Source organism: Triticum dicoccoides, chromosome 7B (assembly GCF_002162155.2).
Source record: "Triticum dicoccoides isolate Atlit2015 ecotype Zavitan chromosome 7B, WEW_v2.0, whole genome shotgun sequence".
NCBI classification, from domain to species: Eukaryota; Viridiplantae; Streptophyta; class Magnoliopsida; order Poales; family Poaceae; genus Triticum; species Triticum dicoccoides.
The window spans coordinates 310,924,436-310,948,255 of NC_041393.1; positions in this window are offsets into that span (position 1 = coordinate 310,924,436).

Consider the following 23,820-nt stretch of genomic DNA (forward strand, 5'->3'; position numbering starts at 1 on the left):
CCATTGCCAAGAACAACTTGGAGAATTCTCTTCTTCTTCAGCCGGAGATACCTAACAGCTCCTTGGGTGATTTTCTACAAAAAATAATAAAACTGTTTGAGGACGACACTAGCAGTACAATTCTCATATTGTGCACACAGCTGTAAAAATGTACACACAATACATACATGAGCTAGATGAAGTGCACAACAGTCCAACAAGCAGTACAGATAAAACACAATTTAATATGCACTACAGAACTTGCAAATATGCAGTACGCTTCGAACTATCATGCAGTTCTCGAGACTAGGTTCACGCCGTACAAAGCGGGAAAAATTGTGGAAACTAGTAGTGCTCATCTAATATCTAAGCAGTTCATATTTTGTAAGCATGCAAACTAAAACACAAGCTCCATGCGCACAAGCAAAAAATAAAAACAAGAAATAAGTACACAATGCAGTACACTTCAATAAAACAAAAAGGTGCATTCCTAAAATACTAGAAGTTCAGACTAGAATGTAATTATACAAAAAATAGAAAACATAAAGAAAAAATCAGATCAAGAGAAAAATACCATATTGTAGTGAGTCTCCACGTCTGTTGGCGTAAGCTGATGGACAAAAGGACTTGTGCGTTCAAGGCCACGGCGAAGCAGGGCAGAATAGAATGCAACAACATTGATGTGGACCATATCCAATCCTTCCGTGAATAATATGCCATATGCAATCTGCTCCGCTCGCCCAACTCGGCATAAGACCATGCCCCCCCCCCCGACGAGCACGACGGGCCTGCGAACAAGCTGAGCAATCGCAACACGTTGGCACACCACAACCATGACCGCGACAGGAGAGATTCGCGCAGGGGCCTGGAGCCATCGCAACAAAAATCTAGAAAATGAAAAGAAATAAAGAGAGGCTGGAGAAAGGAGAGAAGTTGCGGCCAGAGGAGAAATGAATTACAAAGGAAGGGTAGAAGTTGGCCTACATTTATAGAAGAGAATGCAAAAAGGTCAAAACTGAAAATTAAACGAGAGTTAATGAAAATTATGTTACCAAAAATGAAGGACAATCAATGAAGGCTTATGTTACCAAAGAAAAAGGACCTATAAAAAGGTGTACTCTGACTGCAGCACTTCCCATGAACTAAGCGCAGATCATTAAATATTTATATTTCTAAAAAATTATAATCCATAGACCATTCTAAATAAAAGTGATTGCAGTTCTTCAAAGTAATACCAGATAGTTCACAATATGTGTACACGAAGTGCAGTACATGCTCAAAATGAAGCACAAGAGAAGCACTTTTGTGCAGTGCACAATGCATAGACTTAGTGCAGGTAATGCAGTCCGTAAATACAAGCAATGCAGTTTGCAATGTTGGTACAAGCAGTCACAACGTTGGCACAAAAAAATATGCATGTTGTACAAAATGCGTACACCAACAACACAAGACTCTGATGAATGCAGTGCACACAGACCCAACAAAGCAATGCACACCCGTACACTAGAAAAAGGATACGTAAGAGGAAAAACAATAAAGAATAATGCGACCAGCATGCAATGCACAAAAATGAGTAGTGCGGAATGTGTGCACATGTAGTACACAAACCAGATGAATGCAGTGCAAGATGATTTACTAAGCAGTGCACGCCCCTACATTAGAAAAATATACCTAAGAGGAAAAAATACATACAAAATTGACCACCCAAGTGCAACCGGCCCCAGCCAATCTCGTAGTAGGTCTGCACCCATAGTAGGCGAGTCATTCTGAGCCATGATGCATGGGGCCGGGCACACATGGGCCCATAGGTCAGAGAGGATAGAGCAGCGAGCGCCATGTATAAGCGCCCAAATAAGTAACCAAACGAGTTCGATACGGCTGCCTCACCAACGCTTATAAACAGGTCGAGCACGCTCTCCACGGGCGAGGTGGGACTAAATGATACCACTCACACACAACGCACTTGAAGCCAGCCATGCTGACAGACTTACTTGGGACGAATGCATTTTCACTCATCTAACACAGGCCCAACATGCTAGAGTAGTTAAAATAACACGACCCACTAAAAAAATAAGTACAAAATAAAACATTAAAGAAAAATGAGAAACATTTTTTAAATGAATAACAACCACACAAAAAATGTGTGTGGGCACTGCCATAAACTACAGTTCACTCTCATAAATAAAATGCAGGAAGCTCGAAGTCAACATACAAATGCAGTCCGCGACCTACAACAATGCAGTTCGTCACATGGAAGCACGAAGTATTGCTACTTCTGAAATGCAGTTCTCTTTCTACTACATTGAAGTAGGGCTAAAATGAAAGACTGCAACCCTATTAGTTAAGCAAAGCAGTCTGGTACCCCTATCAAACACTACCATCCATCCACACAAAAGCTGCATCACCATCACCTATAAAAAAGAGAAAATAAGAAAGAACTCCATCAAAAAAGTAATGTGCGTACATCTGTATGAATCTTAATCCGATATAATACAATGTATGAAGAATAAAAATCACTTGCATGCAGTACACATTGTGGAGATAGGCAGTTCTGTCAAGGTACAGAAGAAGTGCACTTAATAGGAAAATTCACCGAAAAGACAATCATCACATTTTCTGACAGTTGCATGCATACCTGAAGTTGTTACAAAAAAGAGGCGACAATGTTCCGGATTTCCAACGCACTAAGACAGCCTCCTCATAGCAGAACCTCTGTGAAGTTGCCACGTAACTAAAAACACAGCCCCACCCCGCTCCACCACTCCCACGTCCTGTCACAGAGAGCAGAGGAGAAAACACAACTGTTTCGTCCCCCCCAAAACCCTATTGCAGCTTCTTCTCCCCACTTCCTTTCACTAACCTCTCTCTCTAGAACAAATGCAAGAGAGCAGAGGAGAGCCATGGCGAATGCACCACTGTACAAGCAGCGCCGCAGGTACACCAGGGAGCTCCACGACGTCGAACTCCACGAAATCACAAGCTCCACATTGTTTGCACAAGCAAGGGTCAAGACATGGACAAGATGTTGTCCACGCTCAGGAGGAAGCTCGGTGGAATGCCCGTCAAACTAGTCGGCTTTGATGTCGAGTATACGCACTATGTGAAGCCACAGCGGGTAGCAGTGCTCCAGCTATGCATAGAAAAAGAATGCCTTGTCTACCACATCTCTGTAACTAAAGACAGGTGAGAATAATTATCAATCTGTACTATTGCTTGTCAATATTGATTTTAAATTTTCTTTATCGCAATTTCCATTATATAAACTTTGGTTCTCATTTTTAAAAAGCATGGCATAGGAATTAATTGACAGTTTTCATCTGGCTCCATGTAACTCATGTGTTCAATTCTTGAATTAGATGATCTAGCGATCCACGCAGTTTTATTTTGTTTTACCAAATACAAATTATCTACCTGAACAATAGAAAACTATACCATTAATGCCTACTTTCAATCCTGTATGGATTTGGAGGTAAAAAAGATCGTAGTCCAAACTATTTAAAACATGTATGAAATTAAATTCAAGACAACAAACATGCACAAAGTATTATCAACTACTCACTACAACAGATTCCGGGGATTCATATTGCACTTCAGTTTCAGAAAAATCAAAACAACATGGTAGTTCTCAAAAATAACTGGTACGGTCTCACTATATCCGGTTTATACAAACATCTTGCGGGCCAATGGAACTAGACAAATTCCTCATGAATAATGAATACACCTTCGCCGGATTCGCCATTGAAGGCGGCAAAAACAAGATGAAACTATCTGGCTTGGAGATCAACTCTGACAACTACATTGATATTCAAGTGGAATGGAGAGACCCATACAAGAAAAAGGAATTTGACTGTTTGGATGATGTTGCCAGCAGGCTGATCGACATTCACTACCATGACATGAAGAACAAAATCAACCGCAAGGAGGACCATACTCTGTGGGGTTTTTGCCCGCTGCTAGACAAGCTTATCAAGTATGCAACAATATATGCATTTGAAACCTACGAGTCATGGAGAATCATCTACGATGTCATAATGGGACTAGACATGGCAAAACGAGAAAAAGAAGCGAAGAACAAGAGCAAGGCTGCAATCCCATACAACAACTAGAAATGAACAGGGCTATGTTTAGTTTCATTTTACTTTAGTACTTGTGTTGTTCCTTGTTTCTTATCTGCTAGGTTTTTCTTATGTCCGTTGCTTCATATCAAATATTTCTTTGTAAAACAATGTCATTGCACTAGGTAATGATTGTTGACTATGTATTAGAATAAGTATCCAGACAAGGCTGAAAAATATAATGTGTGATACCAAAACATAGCAATATCTGATTCAGAAACAATGTTCAACAAAAAAAATTAAGCACTCTGACTGCAACTCATAACATAAAAAAGAAAGATGAATGCGGTTCACATTGGTAAACATAAGTAGAGCGCCAAGTGTGTACATGCAGAATATTCATATTTCTGAAAAATGATAATACACATACCATTCTAAACAAAGGGGAATGCAGTTCATGAGAATAGTATCAGGCAGTTCACAACGTGTGTACAAGAAGTGCAGTACATACCTAAATGAAGCGCAGGAGGGACTGCAGTCACTTTCGTGTAGTGCACAAATACAGACTTAATATGCGTACTGCAGTGCGCAACATTGGTACAAGCAGTACAAATGATATAATTTATACTGCCAAAATACATGTAGTGCTAAAGAAAAAAATGCTTGCAATAAGAAAAGATAAAAAATTGACCACCCAGGTGGATCCAGGCCCCAGCCAGTCTCGTAGTAGGTCTGCGCCCATAATAGGTGAGTCCGTTCTGGGCCACGATGCATGGGGCCAGGCACACATGGGCCCACATGTCAGTGAGGATAGAGCAGCGAGCGCCGTGTATAAGCACCCAAACAAGTAACCAGAGGAGTTCGAGACCTTTGCCTCGCCAAGCCTTATAACCAGGTCGGGAGCGCTCTCGGCGGGAGAGGTGGGACTAAATGTTTAGTGCGCACACATACAACAAGACAAGGCCGACTTGGGCCGAATGCATCTTACACCCCAACGGGCCCAACACATTATCATAGCCCAAAAACCAACAAGCGCCACGACCCACAACAAGCATGCAACACCAGTTCCCTCGCATGTAAATATAGAAATAGTACGCTGACCAAAAGAGTGCAGTTCGGTATGGGAAGAAAGATGTGCTGTCAATTAAGCATTGTAGTTCGCTTAGATAGTTTTTTTTTCAAGTAACAACGAACACTGTCACTTGGCGGTTGCCACGACGAACTAAAACAACAACCGCGAGCACTACCGCTTGGCGGTTGCCACATCCCTAAGATAGACAGGGGGGCGACAGGGTGTGACGGACTCGCCTCCGCATGCGGTGCCGCGGCACGCTGCGTGCCCGCCTGCTACGGCTCATTCCAGGCTCGACCTTGTAGGGGGGTAGGGAGGGGGCTCACGACCCCCCTCCCTCCTACTCGGCCTCGCGCTAATGCATGCAGTGCGCTTGGTTGATAGGCGCAATGCGGTTATTCTGTTTTCCATCCAAACAACACACGCAACCCCAGAGCCACATCCGTAAGATAGACAGGGGGCGACGGGATGTGATGGACTCGCCTCCGCATGCGGTGCCGCGTCACGCCGCGTCGCCGCCTGCTCCGGCTCATTCCAGGCTCGGCCTCACAGGACCCCCTCCCCTCTGCTCGGCCTCGCGCTAACGCACGTGGTGCTCTTGGTTGACAGGCGCAGTGCGGTTGTTCTATTTTCCATCCAAATAACGCACGCAACCCCATAGCACATCCCTAAGATAGACAGGGGGGCGACGGGGTGTGACGGACTCACCTCCGCATGCGGCGCCGCGGCACGCCGTGTCGCCGCCTGCTCCGGCTTGTTCAAAGGCTCAGCCTTGCAGGGGGGTGGGGAGGGGGGTCACGACCCCCCTCCCCTACTCGGCCTCATGCTAACGCACGTAGTGCGATTGGTTGACAGCCGTAGAGCAATTATTCTATTTTCCATCCAAACAACGCACGCAACCCCAGAGCCACACCCTTAAAATAGACAGGGGCGACGGGGTGTGATGGACTCGCCTCCGCATGCGGCGCCACGGCACACCGCGTCGTCACCTGCTCCGGCTTGTTCCAGGCTCGGCCTCACAGGGGGGTGGTGAGGGAGGGTCATGACCCCCCTCCCCCCTGCCCGGCCTCGCGCTAACGCACACAATGCGCTTGGTTGACAGGCGCAGTGCGGTTATTTTATTTTCCATCCAAACAATGCACGCAACCCTAGAGCCACAACCCTAAGATAGACAGGGGGCGACAGGGTGTGACAGACTTGCCTCCACATGCGGCACCGCGACACACCGTTTCGCCGCCTGCTCCGGCTCATTCTAGGCTCGGCCTCGCAGGGGGGTGGGGAGGGGGGTCACGACCCCCCTCCCCGCTGCTCAGCCTCGCGCTAACGCACATAGTGCGCTTGGTTGACAGGCGCAGTGCGGTTATTCTGTTTTCCATCCAAACAACGCACGCAACCCCAGAGCCATACCCTAAGATAGACAGGGGGTGACGGGATGTGACGGACTCGCCTTCGCATGCGGTGTTGCGGCATGCTGCATCACCGCCTGCTCTGGCTCGTTCCAGGCTCGCCCTCGCAGGGGGGTGGGGAGGGGGGGTCACGACCCCCTCCCCCTGCCCGGCCTTGCGCTAACGCATGCAGTGCGCTTGGTTGACAGGCGTAGTGCGGTTATTCTGTTTTCCATCCAAACAACGCACGCAACCCCAGAGCTACACCCCTAACATAGACAGGGGGCGACGGGGTGTGACGATCCCCCAGAGCCCGATTTAAACCAAAAGGAAAGTTTTGCTGAAAAAAGAACTTAGCCATGATGCAGTTCAGTTATACACATGAATGCAGTGCCATGGTGCGATTTTTTTTTGCACAAATAAAAAAGGTGAAAAAATAGAACACCTAACAAAATAACATGGGTGCAAAAAAAAAGCAAAAACCACACATAAAAACAAAAAAATAGGGTTCACATATCTATATATATAAATATATTATGTATTTATATAAAATAAAAAGAACACAGTTTCATCCACATACGCTGCTGCCAAAAAGCAGACGAAAGGGCGGGAAAAGTGACCTTTTCATACACACTATCTACCTTAGGCAGCACACAGTACAAGCCATAACCCTAGCTGTTGTCCATACACACGTCTTTAACCAGAAAAAAATGCCAAATGACTGTTATTGCGATTGCAAAGTAAGCCCGAGGCTTGCAATCAGATCTCGTAGCTCAGGCGGCATGTCTTCATAATACAACATGTTCAAAGGATTGAACAACAGCTAGAAAATGTACTCCTCCTTCCAATCTTCAACAGCAGTTTTTTTTTTAAAATGCAGATCAGTGATTGAAAAAAAGGTTGTCGTAAGAACGAAATGTGAAAAAATTAAAAAATAAAAATAGTAACAAAAAAGAAGAAACGCAGAAGGCATTACATCGGATTTGAGAATTCTCTAGAGCAGACGCACGCCTCATACACCCGTGTCAACCTGAGAACATAGATTCCACACTCGTTTGTTCCCTGCGCTAGCACATTCGGGTAAGAGGGATTCTCTGCCAATTTAACCCAATCAGGGTCATTCCTGGAGTTACACAACTTTTCACCATAAATGCTCTTCATGAGCTAAGTCATCCTCCTCATATGGTGAAAAGTGTCAAGGCAGCACAAAGTAAAACACACACGTCGCAGGCCAATAACTATCAGATGAAGCAAAATTACAAGTTCTTCTCAACCTATAGACAATCCCTCTTTTAAATGCACGTGAGGTCATTCGTTTTATTACTCTTTTACACAGAATGGGTGTGTTTGGACAAAAAAATGCAGTTTTGTGTCACATATGTTGTAGTGCACTATATTAACAAGTGTGGTGCTATGTGTACTAACAATGCATGTGCACTTTAAAAAAATGCATTAGGAGAAACACAAAAAAAATCTTTCCACTTGGCTAAAAAAATGACATACCACTTTAGTGCAATCTGAATGGTAGTCATTCCTGCACCACTTTGTCGTGAAATTAGGATGGCCAGTGTACTTCCTGGTGTCATGGATATCAATGGTCTAGCGATGCTGGTTCATCGTGTATATGAATAATGACCATCCTTGGAGCGCAACATCATAATCTGTCGCATCAAAAAACAAATGAAACAAAAGTTCATTCGACACGTAGCATTAGGACCACTACTTCAAATAACTATGAAAAGAAATGCAACAAAGAAGAAAATAAAAAGATGGACTTACAAGTTTTGTGTCCAACATGTTTTCATCGCTAACAAAAACCTTGAACTGCTTAACTGCATCTTCTAAAACGAACGGGTTATGCACAACTGGCAATAGAGGGTGTCCTTCCTCGTCTTTCTTCACATCGGTTTCCATTTGAAGAACATACTAGATAGAAAAAAAAACAAAAAGGACATGAAAAAAAGAGTGAAACATGCATGGACGCATGGGCATAAAATAATTCGGTACAAGAGAAAAAAAATGCACCAAACAAAAATAAACATGACAACAGACACATTTACCGTGATAAATAAAGGTGAAAGTAGCACATGTTCACCAGAATGATAAACTGAACTCATTTCAGCGTCTTGCTTCCAGTACTTGATGACATAATCCATGAGATACGAGTCCATTAGAGCTCCTTTGCCAAATGTATTAAAGATATAGCCAACTTTGACTAATTTGAGATCACCAAAGGGATTATTCACCATCAAGAACACATTTCTGCAGTAAACATACACAAGTGGGATCAAAAAATAAAGTTAAAAACAAAACACAAAAAATGGATGAAGAGCACACACATAAAACTTACTCGCTATATTTGCTTACAAATTCTTTGCTTAGAATGAGATACTTTATTATCCTCGCCTCATCAATATATTTGAACCTTGGAAGCCTCAATTTCTCTAAAGAGCCTCTAACTTAAATGCCCTCTCACTGCCCTCTTGTTCGAGAATACTTCAACCTCATCTATGCGAGGACGATTGATAGCTGCACTCCTAATCCTAGTGACGCGTCACAACGTCGTATCAAAATCATCATCATCAACATCAACTACCTCATGCAGAGAGCCAGGTCGAGAAAGAGACGCCACATCTGTATTCAAACCATCTCTAGCCAAAGAACCAGAATTATCTGGAGAGATTTCAATGGCACAATCCTCCATAACTACCTCAGAACCCTAGGACCCAAATAGTGATGTACATCATCCAGAAGACCCCCATCAAAACCTAAAAATAGGGAGAAAAAACATGGAAACACTCAGCATAAAAAACAAAATCAAAAACATTAAATGCATCTCAACAATATAAAAAGATGCAATTCACTAAAGAAGAGAATGCAGTCCACTTGTCAAGAACAATGGAGCACACTTATAAAGAACAATGCAACCCACTTATCTATAACAATGCAGCTCGCATGTCTATAATTTAACAATGCAGGTCACTTGCCCGAAAATAAATGCAGCTAACTTCTCTACAACAAATGCAGCTCACTTACTCAACAAAAAAATAGCCATCCATTGTAAATCACACATTTCAATAAACACTCTAGTAAAAAACAAAAGACCTTAGGAAGCGGAAGCAAGCAATAGACAAAAAATAAATAAGGGAAATAAAGAAGTTCACTAAAACAATCTTTATCTGCAAAAATTAGAAGTGACGATAAATCAAGGCAACACTTTGTCGATGTGAGCCAACTATAAAGCATGGCCTTTATGATGTAGCCAATGTGCCCCCCCCCCAAAACTGAGCAACTCGAAAACCATCCCAAGTCTGCATGAATTGAAACATATAGAATCCACAATCATGCATGTAATAAAAGAACAAAAACCATCATTTTCACATAATGAAATATAAAAAGAACAGTTGAGCAGTATGATGGAGAGGGATTGTAAGGAACATACCCATTTGGCTGAAGTGGGACAATGACATGTTTCAACACAAATCCATCAAGTGTAGGAGGATTTAGCGGCTCATCAGAACTTGAGCTATCTTCTTTCCATGCACGCTTGATATTTTTAACCATCCTCCTAAAAATCCTGATTGCATAAGAGCTTCCAGGTTTATTGAGCGAGTCAAGAAATTCAAACTATTTTCTTTCAAATTTAAGGCAACTGCACAATAATGACCAACACCATCCCTTGTTTCTGGCGGATCAAATGTTGCAAACAGGACCCGTTGCAAGTAAAATAAATAAATAAAACTATTACAAGAAGAAGAAACAGAACACTATAAAAACTAACACAAAAAATGGTTTTTTGACACATAAAAACACTACTCACCATATATTTTGTATCAACATGCTCCTCGGCTTTTGAAGAGAACATCATTTTAACACTCCTGCCTACAGGACCACCATGCCAAATACTTGTGTGCCAAAACAAAACCCAAAAAGAAATAGTGCTCAAGCAAACAGGTCATCACATGAAATCAGAAAAGAAAATCAAAAAATAAAACAAAAATTTCTGCATGCTTACACAAACATGGTACGGGACAACCATCGTCGGAGATCCCTTAAACTTATCTACCAACAAAGAAACCCCGAGATCTACAAGGCCTGTGGTGAGCATCCCTTTATCCCAAAAGATTGGCCAACTTCGGCAATGGTAATATCAGCCATCTCAGTTTAAAAGCAACCATGTCCCTGAATTTTCTATGAAAATCTGAAACATAAGATAATAAAGAAATAACAACAATGAAAAAGGTAAATACTGAAATTAGAAAATATATATGACCAAAACAATTTTTAAAAAGCCACACTTCTTCTTCTTGTCCCTCCGAGCCCTCATAACAATAGTGTACAACTCATTGTTCTTTTCAGAAGAGATGGATCAATGCTCAACGGTGTCACAACATGGTCGTCATCTGTAATAAAAACATGAAGTTCACTTACCCAAAGAAATGAAGTTCAATATTAAGATAAGGAAATTCTGCTAGGTATTTCAAAAATCAGCAACAAAAGATGAAGTTTCACTTATCATTAAACATCTAATACAGCTACAATAGTAATTAAAAAAATGAATGAGAAAAACTTCAACTTCACTGTTCAAAACAAAACTATTGCCTTTAGTGTCAGAGTCTTCATGCTGTTGTTCTTTAGAGCTGACCAAAACATTTGCTTGACTAGGTTGCGATGAATCCACCACAACCTCATTGGACTGCCCTTCTCTAGCAACATCAGCATTCTCTAGATTTACAACAGTCTGGTCAACCACAACGTCCTTAGATACTTCAACTACATGAAGCTCCACTCTAAATACATCCGGAACATCATTGGGCGCCAGACAAATAGGAGAAGCAGCAACTCTACCAACAGGAACGACATTCTCTAGCGGCTTTTCAATGCCAAAATCAGAATCTTCTTGCCGACTAGGGGAAACAACATCGTGGGATTCCCAAGCTACAGAAGGTTCTGCATTGTCGATGGCAACCGATACAGAAGCGTCAACACTGCCACCACCCGCAACAGCACAATCCCCCTGGTTCACATCAACATGAACTTCTACGTTTTCATCTCCAGGCTGTGATTTTTTTAAAAAGACACAATGTCACAAATGAGCCTGGGGAATAATTAACACAACAACACACATGTCACTTATGCAAAAAGACTGCAGTACACATATGCAAAACAACTGCAGTTCACTTATGTCAAACACTACAACCCACATGTGTCAAATAACTGCAGTATATATATGTAAAAAGAACTGCAGTTCACTTTGTCAAACACTGCAACCCACATATGAAAAAAAGAAATGCACTTCAGTTCTGTTAAATACTGAAGCTTACACATGTAAAAGACTGTGACCCACGTATGCGAAAAGAACTGTAGTTCACTTCTGTCAAAGACTAAAGCTCACACATGTAAAACTATGCAGCTCATGCATGTAAAAGAAATGCATATGAGTGAACAGAACAACGTACATCAAGCTTATAACAACAAAAAAATAGATTACAACCAATTAACAGAAAAAGTAATTCCACTATACCTTATCAGCTACAACACCCGCAGGGGACGATGCACTAGCCAAGTCCTCACCTTTCCTAGAGCCATCGTAGGAATCTTTGTGCACATCACAAGCAGCAACTCCAGTCTACAGGCATAGAACAAACCAGAAACGAAAATAAGATGGTAACGACAAAAAAAGAAAAAAACTTCAACTATGCACAAGCAATACACACTTTACAATCGTGAGGTACACAAAAAGTACAATAAAATGGAAAGCAAAAAATCCAAGTACAAGAAGAGAGGCACATGACAGAACAGACACGGCAGAAGTACTTGTACCTGACCAATTCCATCGTCCTTAGATCCATGGACACCAGAAGATTCCACCCCAGCCTATCACAAAAAAAAAACAATGAGGAGCAGTCCAGATAATACACAAAAGAGGTTCAAAGGCAAAAAAAACCTAGAACGTACATTATCTACACCGACGCCAGCATCCTGACCGTTCATTTCATCCAAAATATGCTCAGCATCCTTCTCATACCGAGTGCATTTTTCTTCCTGTGAATGTTTCAACTAAGCATACAAAGACTGAATATTCGTCACTGCAATCTTCAGGCTTTCAACCATGCCGCAATCAAAATTGTGCGCAGCAACAATGTCTTCATCTCGTGGGCCATGGCCAATAGGGAAAAAACCAGCAACTGTCCTCAACCTGTCACCAGAGGTTGGCTAATCTTCAGTTAACTTCAAAACCTTTAGAATAAGCTCATCTATCTCCCCGTGTTTTTTGCCGCCAACAAATGTCTGTTTAGAAGAGCTTCTATTATCAAACATGCGACAAGCCGTGAAACCACGAGTATGCGGCGCCTCATCATCACAGGCAGGAAGCTGGCTACAGATAGGCTCATAAAACCTAGCATGAGTGCTAGGCCCCGTATTAGAGCTGCCACATAGAATTGCAGCAGAATGGTTGTACACAATATCACCCGAAGCCTTCCACTGCAAAAAAAGACAAGAAGGGCACATGTGAGTACTAGAAAGTTCAGATTCATAATGAGTGCACCTTTTAAAAAACCTCTGATACTAAAAACTCAGATGAACTAACCGACAGCTTCCCAAATTTGTAAGTTTCCAAATAAATCTTTCCCTTGACAAGCACATCCTTGTTTTATAACTTCATTAGGTCCTTGGTCGTTAGGTATGACACACGTGGCGTCAACGTGTGCATAACTGAAAATTTGTGAAGCTTCAGGCAATCAAGATACATAATTAGGGGGACAATGGCACAACCCTCTGCACAATTCTGCTTGCTGCCTTTTGTCTGCCACCTCACCACAGCTGCCTGCAACTCATCAACAACAAGTTGACCAAAGTCCATCTGTGCCATAGCCGCATAATCCATGTTCTCTACCATTGCAACAACCCTACCCAAACGAACTACAGGCCCGGGGCATAGCAAATTCTAATAAAGTATCAGGAAGAACACCTTAACAGCAATATCAACAGTCACATGATCATCTTCCTCCACCAACACCTTCAGCTTCTCAAGCAAGTCCTTGACACCTATACTTTTTGAACGGTCAAAGCCAAGCTCATCCTTGAGGGCAGTCAATCAGTCATCATGGCCGCTGGCAGCAGGCATGGGTGCAGTGTGACGTCCCATAGGTAAATCAAAAATGTGATGAACTGCATGACGATTGACTCGAAGAACCCTGCCATTCCCAAAGTCCATTATCATCATGGCAGGGTCAATCACTCCCATCAGATAGCACATAAGAATGTGTGACACAATTTTCGTTACTATCAGTTCAAAGACAACACCGAATCCAACATCCCAAACATGACTACAGTCTGCGTCTTTCAATAAAGCAGTAGCTTTGCAAACAGTGGGAAGCGAAAAACGTACAGTCTTGTTAAATCAAGAATCATCTCCCTCGACATCATCTTCAGTTGCATTGCTCTTACTAGACTTCTTCCTCTGTGTAAAGGAAAATGCAGTCCACATTAGAAGATTAGCCATAAAAAAGAGACAAAAAAACATATATAGAATAACAATGAAGGAAACAAATGCAGTGCACTTCAACAAACCTTTAGAATAACATCTGCCTCCCTGCCAGATTCAGCACCAACACCTTCATTGCCATCATCACGGGCACGTTTGGGTACACTCTTAGATGAACCACAGTCTTTGCATCTACCAGTATGAACACCCCTCACAAAATCAGCAAGCACTAAGTCGTCATCATCAGGGTTGGGACCTTCACTAACATGTAGTCGCTTGCACTGAGGATCCTTTGCACCAGCTTCAGCAGTTCTCTTACCAAGATTCTTGTTCATGCCAGCAACACGTGGACTCCGCCGAGGAGTACCACCTTCCTTAGCAACAGAACTCAACCTCTTCTTCTACAAAGCAGGCTGCTTGTCTTTGAAAAATTTGGCACCCTTGGCACCATCTGCAGCTCTCATCTGCTTCTCCTTCTCCGCATACTCTTTTGAGTCTCTTTCAAACCTCAACTTCTTCTTCCTTTGCTTCAATTCATATGCATGTTGTTCCGAGACCATCCACTCCTGCGTAACTTCTTCTGTACCATCAACAGACTGAGATTGTGTTTCAGACAAGACGGGACTTCTCTGGTCAAAGCTCACACCAACATCACCCTCTGCAAAATAATGGCCAATGAATTGAGTAACCTCCTCAAACCCAGGCGCCCCAGCATGAAAAATAGACACTGCATCGAAATGAAGTTTAACTATGGTCGTTAAAAAGTGCACAAAAAGTACAAACGCAGTACACTTAGACATATAAATGTATTGCTCCAATCATAAGCTAAATAAAAAATAATTCATTGTACCAAAAACTTGAACAAAACAACAATGTAGTTCACACATACACGCAGTGGAGTTCACATATACATATAAATGAAGTGCTGCATACACTAACTTCACGTTTGTTCCCAACAAAATGCCGGACTAGATACAACAAGGCAACACCAATTTGTATAACATAAAGTAAGCAACATACACAAAATAAACAAAGCATTCACATCCAAAAATAGCAGGAATTTATAAGAACAATCCATTCCAAAACTCACAAGATACATATGAAATTTACAACAGAAATAGGGATACACAAAAAATTGGCAAATTAAAAATAAGAAAAAATAAACAAAAACATACTAGAAGGAGGGGCCACACTTATGGGAGAAGATTCAATTGGCGAATTCACTTGATGTCCTGCCTCACCACCTTGATCCTTACCACCAGGACAATGAGAGCCAATTGGGGTATCATTATGACCACTGCAATCACCTACTGGATTCAATAAAAACCAGAAATAGAAATTACAAAACATCACATGAAAAATAACGCAAAGGAACACTGAAAACTAACACAACATAAACAAATATGCAGGATGAATTAGGAAACTAGATAAACATCAAACAAAATAAACAAAGCCAAAGTAAGCAGTCCACATACCCTAAACTCCTCCCACTCTGCTCAGCGAAGACATGGCGTTTGCCTGCAACATAAGGACAAAGTGACAGATATAAGCAACAAAATCGGTGAAATCTGACGAAACCCTAGATGCACCTTGCTCTGCCTATAGAGCACACACGAGTGCCGACTTCAAATCGAGATAAAATTGCCTGCTTACGAAAAAAATACATAAGCAAAAAATGCATCAGCAACTAGGACAATCACAAAACTAGACGAGGGGACGATCAAGACCGAGGTAAAGTGGAATGTACCACAAAAAAAGGGATGTACAACAGTGGGGGGCGGGGGCGGGGGCGGGAACAGACAGGAAAGGGCTACGGAAGCGGAGCGGGAAAGGCTGGCGGAGCGGATGGCGATGCGGAATGCGGGATTAAGGACCTCTTGGGGACAGGAGTTGCTGCGTGCGGCGACTGTTTTGCTCGAGGGAGAGATGCTTCAGAAGCCGCTGCAAGAGAGGAGAGAGGTTTCTTCTTGGTCTCTCCCTGTGAGCGGAGCGATGGGATCCCGTGGGAGGGCCACGTACGAGGCCCGCGTGGGAAAGGGTTACATAAAACGGGCCGACCAAAACGGCCCGGCCAAATAAGACTGACTACATTGAAACAAAGAAGTTAGTAGACGATGTAGCTCGCTCTCAATAACAATGAAGTTCAGTTAGTAAAACAAATAAATACACGCAGTTCGTAAAAAAAGTTAAATTCAAAAACAATGCGCGTGTTAAGATAACGCGTCCAAAAAAAGTCTACCTTCAAATAAGTGTCACAACAAATAAAAAAATGTGTGTGTGTGTGTGGGGGGGGGACCCCTCCCATGCCAAGGACTGCAGCAAGCACACACAAAAATAGATGCAGTACGCAGCTCTGACAAATGCAGTGCATTTGGTTAGATGAAGCAGTGCAGTATCATAAGCAAATAGAGTTTCGGAATACATACATGAATAAATAAGTAATGTAGTTCCTTTGTTTAGATGATGCAGTCCGGTATTATAAGCAATGCATTTCCCGGAACACGGACGATTACATATAAACATGACAAAAGCCCATTCGCACAGAAAGTGGTGGTTAAAAATTTTTACTGATGAAAAATAATATAAAACCACGTCAAATAACCCTGCATGTTCACATACAACCACCCAATCCGAGCGGTTCCATCGCCACAAACCCATGATCACAAACGCAACACCAACCCACGATCTGCACAACCGCATTGTCAGCAAGATCGTGCAGTTCATCTGATGACATCCCACCCCCTCCCCCCTTAAATTCAGACCCCTGCTAAAGGCCTTCTCATCCATAACAACACAAGCATCCATTGCACTACCACCAAATCGCTCCATCACATCGATCTCCACAGAAAACACAAAGCCCTACCGTCGGCGATGGCATTCTTCGATGAGTACAGGGAGGTGGAGGCCCACGACAACACCAAGTTGCACGTCATCCACACTAACGACAAGAAGCAGATGGCAACCTCCCTCGCGCATTACGAGCGCCACCTCAGGCTCCAGCGCCACAAGATCATCGGGATTGATCTCGAGTACAACAACGAGCCTGAAGCGATGCAGAAACCCACCCTCGTCCAACTCTCCGTCGGCAAGACTCAGCCGGTGCTCCTCTTCCAACTGAGCGTCATTGAAAGGTGCACCATCTTCGACAACTTCCTCGCCGACCCCAGGTACACCTTTGCTGGCTTCTCCATCGACATTGACAAAACCAGGCTAGAGCGCGTCAATCTGGAGGTCACCAACTTCGTCGACATCCAGAAGGAGTGGAGGGTGCCCGAGGCCACTAAGGAGTTGGACTCCCTTGGAGACGTCTCCGACATGCTCATTGACAACTACTACAACAACATGAAGAAAAAGATCACCGACGAAGAACACATGCACTGGGCCGACCTGCCTCTGTCCTTGAGGCACATCGAGTATGCGGCAAAGGACGCCTACGCAGCATACGAGATATGTAACCACATCACCCTCACCCAGGACGGGCTTTGCCGTGCAAAGCTAGAGAAGGAGGAGCCCCCCAAGAAGCGCGCCAGGAGCAGCTGGGGAGACTATGCCTGGTGAAGAAGCAGACGGTGCCGGCCAAGAGCCAACAATGCTGGAGTCGTTTTAGATTTATTATCAAATTTGCTTTCTCTTGTTTGCTTATGTATGGTTAGTTTGCTTGTGATCATTTGCTTTCGCTGAACTTAGTTTGCTTGTTATCCAGAATGGCTTGTAATGATGAACTTTGCTTACGTTATGAAGAACTTTATTTCAATTACAAAACTAGAGTTCAAAATATTAGAACATATTGTAGTGCACATAAAGTATGTGATTCGAGTAGTGCACAAAATGGACAAAGATGCAGTGCACAAATAGGATGCATGTAGTGCAAAATGTGGGCACATGCATTACGGCATTCTGATGAATGAAGTACACATAGAAGTAACACAAAAGTGCACCGTATATTAGAAAATAAATACGTAAGAGGGAAAAAAAGAAAAAATAGAAAAGTATGTAGTGCACAAATAGAATGCATGCAGTGCAAAGAATAGACCTGCATGTATAATGCGAAAAATGTGACCACATGCAGTACCCATAACATGATAAACGCAGAGCAGAAATGCTCCTACATATGTAGTGCAAAATGTGGGCACATGCAGTACGGTAATCTGATGAATAAAGTGCACACAGAACTAAGAAAGCACTGCATACCATATATTAGAAAAGAATATGTAAGAGGAAAAAATTAGACCAGGATGCAGTGCACAAACAATTAGACCTGCATATATACTGTGGAATGTATGCACATGCAGTACACAATGATGATGAATACAATGCAAAAGTGAGTTACTAAGCAGTGCACACCCTATATTTTGAAATACGTAAGAGGAAAAAATACATAAAAAATTTGACCACCCAGGTGCAACCTAGGCCCCAACCAGTCTCGTAGTAAGTCTGCGCCCACAATAGGCGAGTCTGTTCTGAGCCACGATGCATGGGGCCGGGCACACATGGGCCCACAGGTCAGAGAGGATAGAGCAGTGAGCGCCGTGTATACGCGCCCAAACAAGTAACCATAGGAGATCGATAACGTTACCTCGCCAGGGCTTATAAACAGGTCGGGCGCGCTCTCGGCGGGTGAGGTGGGACTAAACGTTAGCGCCCACGCACAGCGCACAGAAAACCAGCCGCGATGGCATCGCTTGGGAGGTCCACGTACGAGGCCCGCGTGGGAAAGGCTTACATAAACGGGCCGGCCAAATAAGATGGACTACATTGAAACGAAGAAGTTAGTACATGATGCAGTTCACTCTGAATAACAATGAAGTTCAGTTAGTAAAACAAATAAATACATGCAGTTCATAAAAAAGTTAAATTCAAAAACAACGTGCGTGTTAAGATAACGAGTCCGAAAATATTCCACCTTCAAACAAGTGTCACAACAAATAAAAATGTGGTGGTGGTGGGGGGGGGCAACCTCCCCTCCCGTGCCAAGGACTCCAACAAGTACACGCAAAAACAGACGCAGTATGCAGCTCTGACAAATGCAGTGCAATTGGTTAGACGAAGGAGTGCGACATCATAAGCAAATACAGTTTCGGAATACATACATGAATAAATAAGCAATGCAGTTCTTTTGTTTATACAATGCAGTCCGATATTATAAGGAATGGAGTTCCCGGAACACGGACGATTACATATAAACGTGATAAAAGCTTGTTCACACAAAAGGTGGTGGCTAAAAAAATTAACTGATGAAAAGTAAAATAAAACCACATAGAAAAACTGCATGTTCGCATACAACCACCCAATCCGAGCGGTTCCATCACCACAAACTGTAACATTCCAATTTTCAATTTGGATGTTATACATAGATCATCATATGCATATCATATTTATTGTTGCATTCTGTTGTGATCCTAGAAATCTTAAGCAACTCAAGGACCCAAGGAGAGAGTTGGAGGTTTCACAATTTCATATTTGAATTTATTTCAAATTTGAAGAAAGGATAAATTTGATTTTATTATTTTCTCTCCAATGATTTCCAATATTAAAAAATATATGAGAAAAGATAATATGACTTCTTCAACCTGAGAGAAATATTGGAGAAAGAATTTTAAAAATCAAATTATCTTTTATTGGTATTTTATATGCTATTTTATTTGAATTAGAAAAATATTGCATTTTTGAAAATTGCATCTTAGTCCAGAAAAATGTTCATCTTGTCCTAAATATTAGGTTTGGACGGTGAAAATTGTTATTGGAAATTTTAGAATTTTTTTATATTTATTTAGGATTTTTCCTTGCGGTGAAATTGTTTTTTTAAGTTTCGGACCGACTGGGCCGAGGCCCAGCCGGTCCAGCAGCCCAACCGCAGCGCCGCCGCCTCCTTCGAGCGGGAGGAGTTCTGCTCGACGTCGCTGCCGACGGGGAGTCCGGCTCGGACTCCCGTGCGCGCCCCCTCGCCCAAGGCACTCCCCCCCGAGGTTTTATAAGCAGCCCCGAGGCTGCCGCTTCCTCCTCGTCTCGCCACCGCCGCCCCGCAGCCCCGCCACCAGCGCCGCCGTCACCTTGTGCTGCCGCCACTTCGCCGCACCACCGCACCGCCACCCGCGCCGCCCCGTCGCCCCGTAGCCGCCCCGCCAACCACCGCCCGCGCCGCCACCCGCGCCATCACCCGTCGCAGCGAGTCGCCGCCGTTGCCGTCGCCGAGAACCGGTTTATTTTTCCCTTTTTTTTCCTTCGGTTCATTTTTCTTAGATCGGTTTTTCGTTAGGGTTTTCCTAAATAACGAAGGTTCGTTCGTTCTAACGGACGTTATTCGTTAGATTTCTTCTGTTAGCGAACGTTTGCACCATAGTTTTTTTCTTTTTAGTGTATTTTCGGCCAGGGACCTATCCACGAATAGTTTTCTCGCGATTTAGCCCCTGGTCTTAAAACTAGCATAACTTTTTACTCGTTTGTCCAAATTAGATGAAACCAGCGCCTAAATCTTCGTATCGTTCTGTTCTGTTCTTTCTAGTTAACCAACTTGAACATGATTTTGGTACTGCAAAATTTGAGCCTAGTCCAGATTAGTAAACGATCTTGTTTTGTTCGTATTTTGAGTTTCATTTCTCCGTTTGAGTTGAATCTTTTTGCAAATCATAGCTAATCACATGTACCTACTGTTAATATCTAATCTGCATGATAATATTGATGTTAGGTTTTAATTTTGTTAGTTTAAGCCGTTTGGTCATTTCGTGTTTGATTTGGATCTTTTCTCGATTTTCCCATTGTTTCGTTTGAGTGATTGCTTATGTATGCTATTGTTTGTCTATGCTAGATTACCTGGAGTGCGAAGCTTGTTACTATGAATATCTAGAGTTTACAGATCGTCAGCAAGGCAAGTTACACTTTGATCATATTCTTGTCTACCCAATTTTTACTATGCATTAGTATTGCCCCTCAAATATTTGCATGAGTAGGATTTGGGAACATGTGGTTTGGTTGTAGTACTTGAGGTAGGAACCTAATACCTTTTGATCACCCCAGGAATATACCTTATGCTCATTATTGCTTAGCCATGCTCGTAGACGGGGATTGGATCGTGATTCACACATGGAAGTTGAGAGTTATTTAATCATGGATAACATTAAGGTGGCAACTTTAATATACATCTGGGTGGATTGGTTGAGGCACCTGGGGAACCCAGTGTTGCCCGTTTTTGGGAAATCCCGGAGTACCCGTGTGATTTTTCCTATGGTTCGCCACCCAGGCTCAAAGGGATCATAAGATTATTCATGTTACAAACTTCCGTGTGCAGCCACAAGCCATTATGGGCTCTAGCATAGTTGAGTAAGTTGCATGAGCTCTTGAAGAGGTGGACTAGCAGATGTAGGGGAAAGTAGGTGTACCGGTCCTCCCGGAGTAGAGAGTTAATGCTTCAAAAAGACTATGTCTTGATCATCCGATCATGGATGCGGTCGAGTCTTGTGGGGAAAAGTGCGCAAACCTCTGCAGAGTGTATAAACTAATCATGGTTAGCCGTGTCCCCGTTTATGGACATCTTGAGTATCTAGTAGTTGAATCTATTGATGTGATCTCATCACTCTACTTAATGATTTTGTTGGGTTAATGATGAAACTTTTAATTGGGTTCTGAGTTGGGGTTACCTTCTCAAATATCGGGTAACTTGGGAGTAGTTAAATAAATTTATTCCATTGTTGTAGGGAAAAACTAGATTTATGCAAAAGCATAAACTTACAACCTCCACCAGCTAGATATTGCATGTAGAGATAGTTCTTGCATTTCATTGCTTTACAGTGTAACTCTCCCGGCATATTCAATGTGCTGACCTACATGGCTGCAACGTCTCATGTTGCAGACTACTCAGACGACGAATAAGGTGCGATAGGTCATTGTTTTGCACTCAGCCATGCCGTTGGAGTTGATGGACTCATTTACCTTCGAAGCTTCTGCAGTTATTTAGTTTACATGTCCTTCAGCCATGATATTTTTGTGTAATCATACTCTTTATGAGGACTCAATGTAATAAGTGTGTGATTGAAACTCTGTTATAATTCCTCGAGTATTGTGCGTGTCTGCATTACCGATCCAGGGATGACACTGATGCACAGAGACTTGACCGTTTGAGGTCGGGTTGCTACAAGATGGTATCAGAGCACACACTGACTATAGGACGCGACCACGAGAATAAGCCACACGATTTCTCTTCTCTACCCATTTCTAATTCTCCTCCCTTTCTACTCTATAGATGGCGGATCCCAGGAACAAGTTCACTCAGTCGGATGACGACACCCCTTTCGGAAAACACTTGAAGGAAGTCACTAAGTATTTGAACATCGGACTACCAAGCTTCATGGGGACTTTCTCTACATCTGTACCGGAAGAGGAGCGCTAGAAGATCAAAGTCTCGGTACCTGGGAGGACATTTGCACCAACAAAGAAGCCTATTGATTTCTACCTGGATGCACCAAGCTGGAGTATAGGAAAGAGCATGGCAGCCCATATCACCTTTGGACGCATATGTGAGGTGTATCACAAGGAGCTGGAGAATACCATTTATCAGATATGTGGCCGTCGAGATGACAAATGGGAGATGATTCGCACCAGGAGGGATGGATCAATTGCAGCCTACATTCAAGAGATGGGAGATCATATTCGTCGACAGGAGAATCAACAAATTATCCACATGAAGAAGATCAAGAAGCTGGTGAAGAGAAACAACGAGCTAGAAGAGGAACTCAAGTCTACACGCGATGGACTACTGGAGAAGCAAGAAGACCTGAAGAGGAAGATGGGAATATCAGTGGAGAATATCAAGCGAGCAACGGAGTTCTGTTCGGAGGACTACATCATCCTGGACGACACCAACACGTATAGTGATGCAAATGATGATAGCGATGACGACTACGTTGACGAAGCTGGAGCAGATATCATGGAGTCTTCCTCGGATGAAAATTTCTAGATGACCACCATTGTAACTAGTAGTATTTCCCTCCAAGTAGTTAGCAATGATCGAGTTTGTAATTATAGGTTAGACTGATTGTGTGATCTTGTGTGCTATTGAATGAAGTGAATTGATTGTGTTTGTCACATGAGCATATGGGTAGTGAATCTCTCTTAGACCTCAATTCTATTCTATTTTCTCACCCCTTCTAACCCATCAGATGCCTCCGAGACGTGACAATGGATTTTCCTTCCCACCAGAGCTCACTCAGTTGATCCAGCAGCAGAATGCCTTGATGCAGATACTAGTTCAGAACCAGAACCAAGGCAACAACAACAACAACAACAACAACCACCCCCTGTTGAGCACTTAGCCCGTTTCCTAAGGTTGGATCCGCCGGTGTTCTCTAGTAGCACCGAGCCGATTGTTGCAGATGATTGGCTCCGCAAGATTAGAAGAGAGCTGACCACTGCAGGATGCACAGATGCGGAGAGAGTGTGTTTTGCTGCACATCCGCTTGATGGACCTGCAGCATCTTGGTGGGAGAATTTCACCGCCACCTACCCCATTGACACTGTTACATGGGATCAGTTCCAGCAGGCTTTCCGCACTACCCATGTTTCAACAGGAGCTATGAGCATGAAGAAGCGCGAGTTCTCGCAACTTGCGCCAAGGAGGATGTACAGTGGGCCAGTATGTGGATGAGTTTAGCAAGTTACCATGCTATGCCCCTGATGACGTAGCCACAAATGCTGCTAAGCAGGAGAAGTTTCTTGAAGGACTCAACGATGAGCTGAGTAAGCAGTTTATGGTAGCAACATTCAACAATTACGAGGAGTTTCTAGACAGGGCTCTCATGATTGAAGGCAAGCAGCAATAGATTGATAATCGCAAGAGGAAGTATGGAT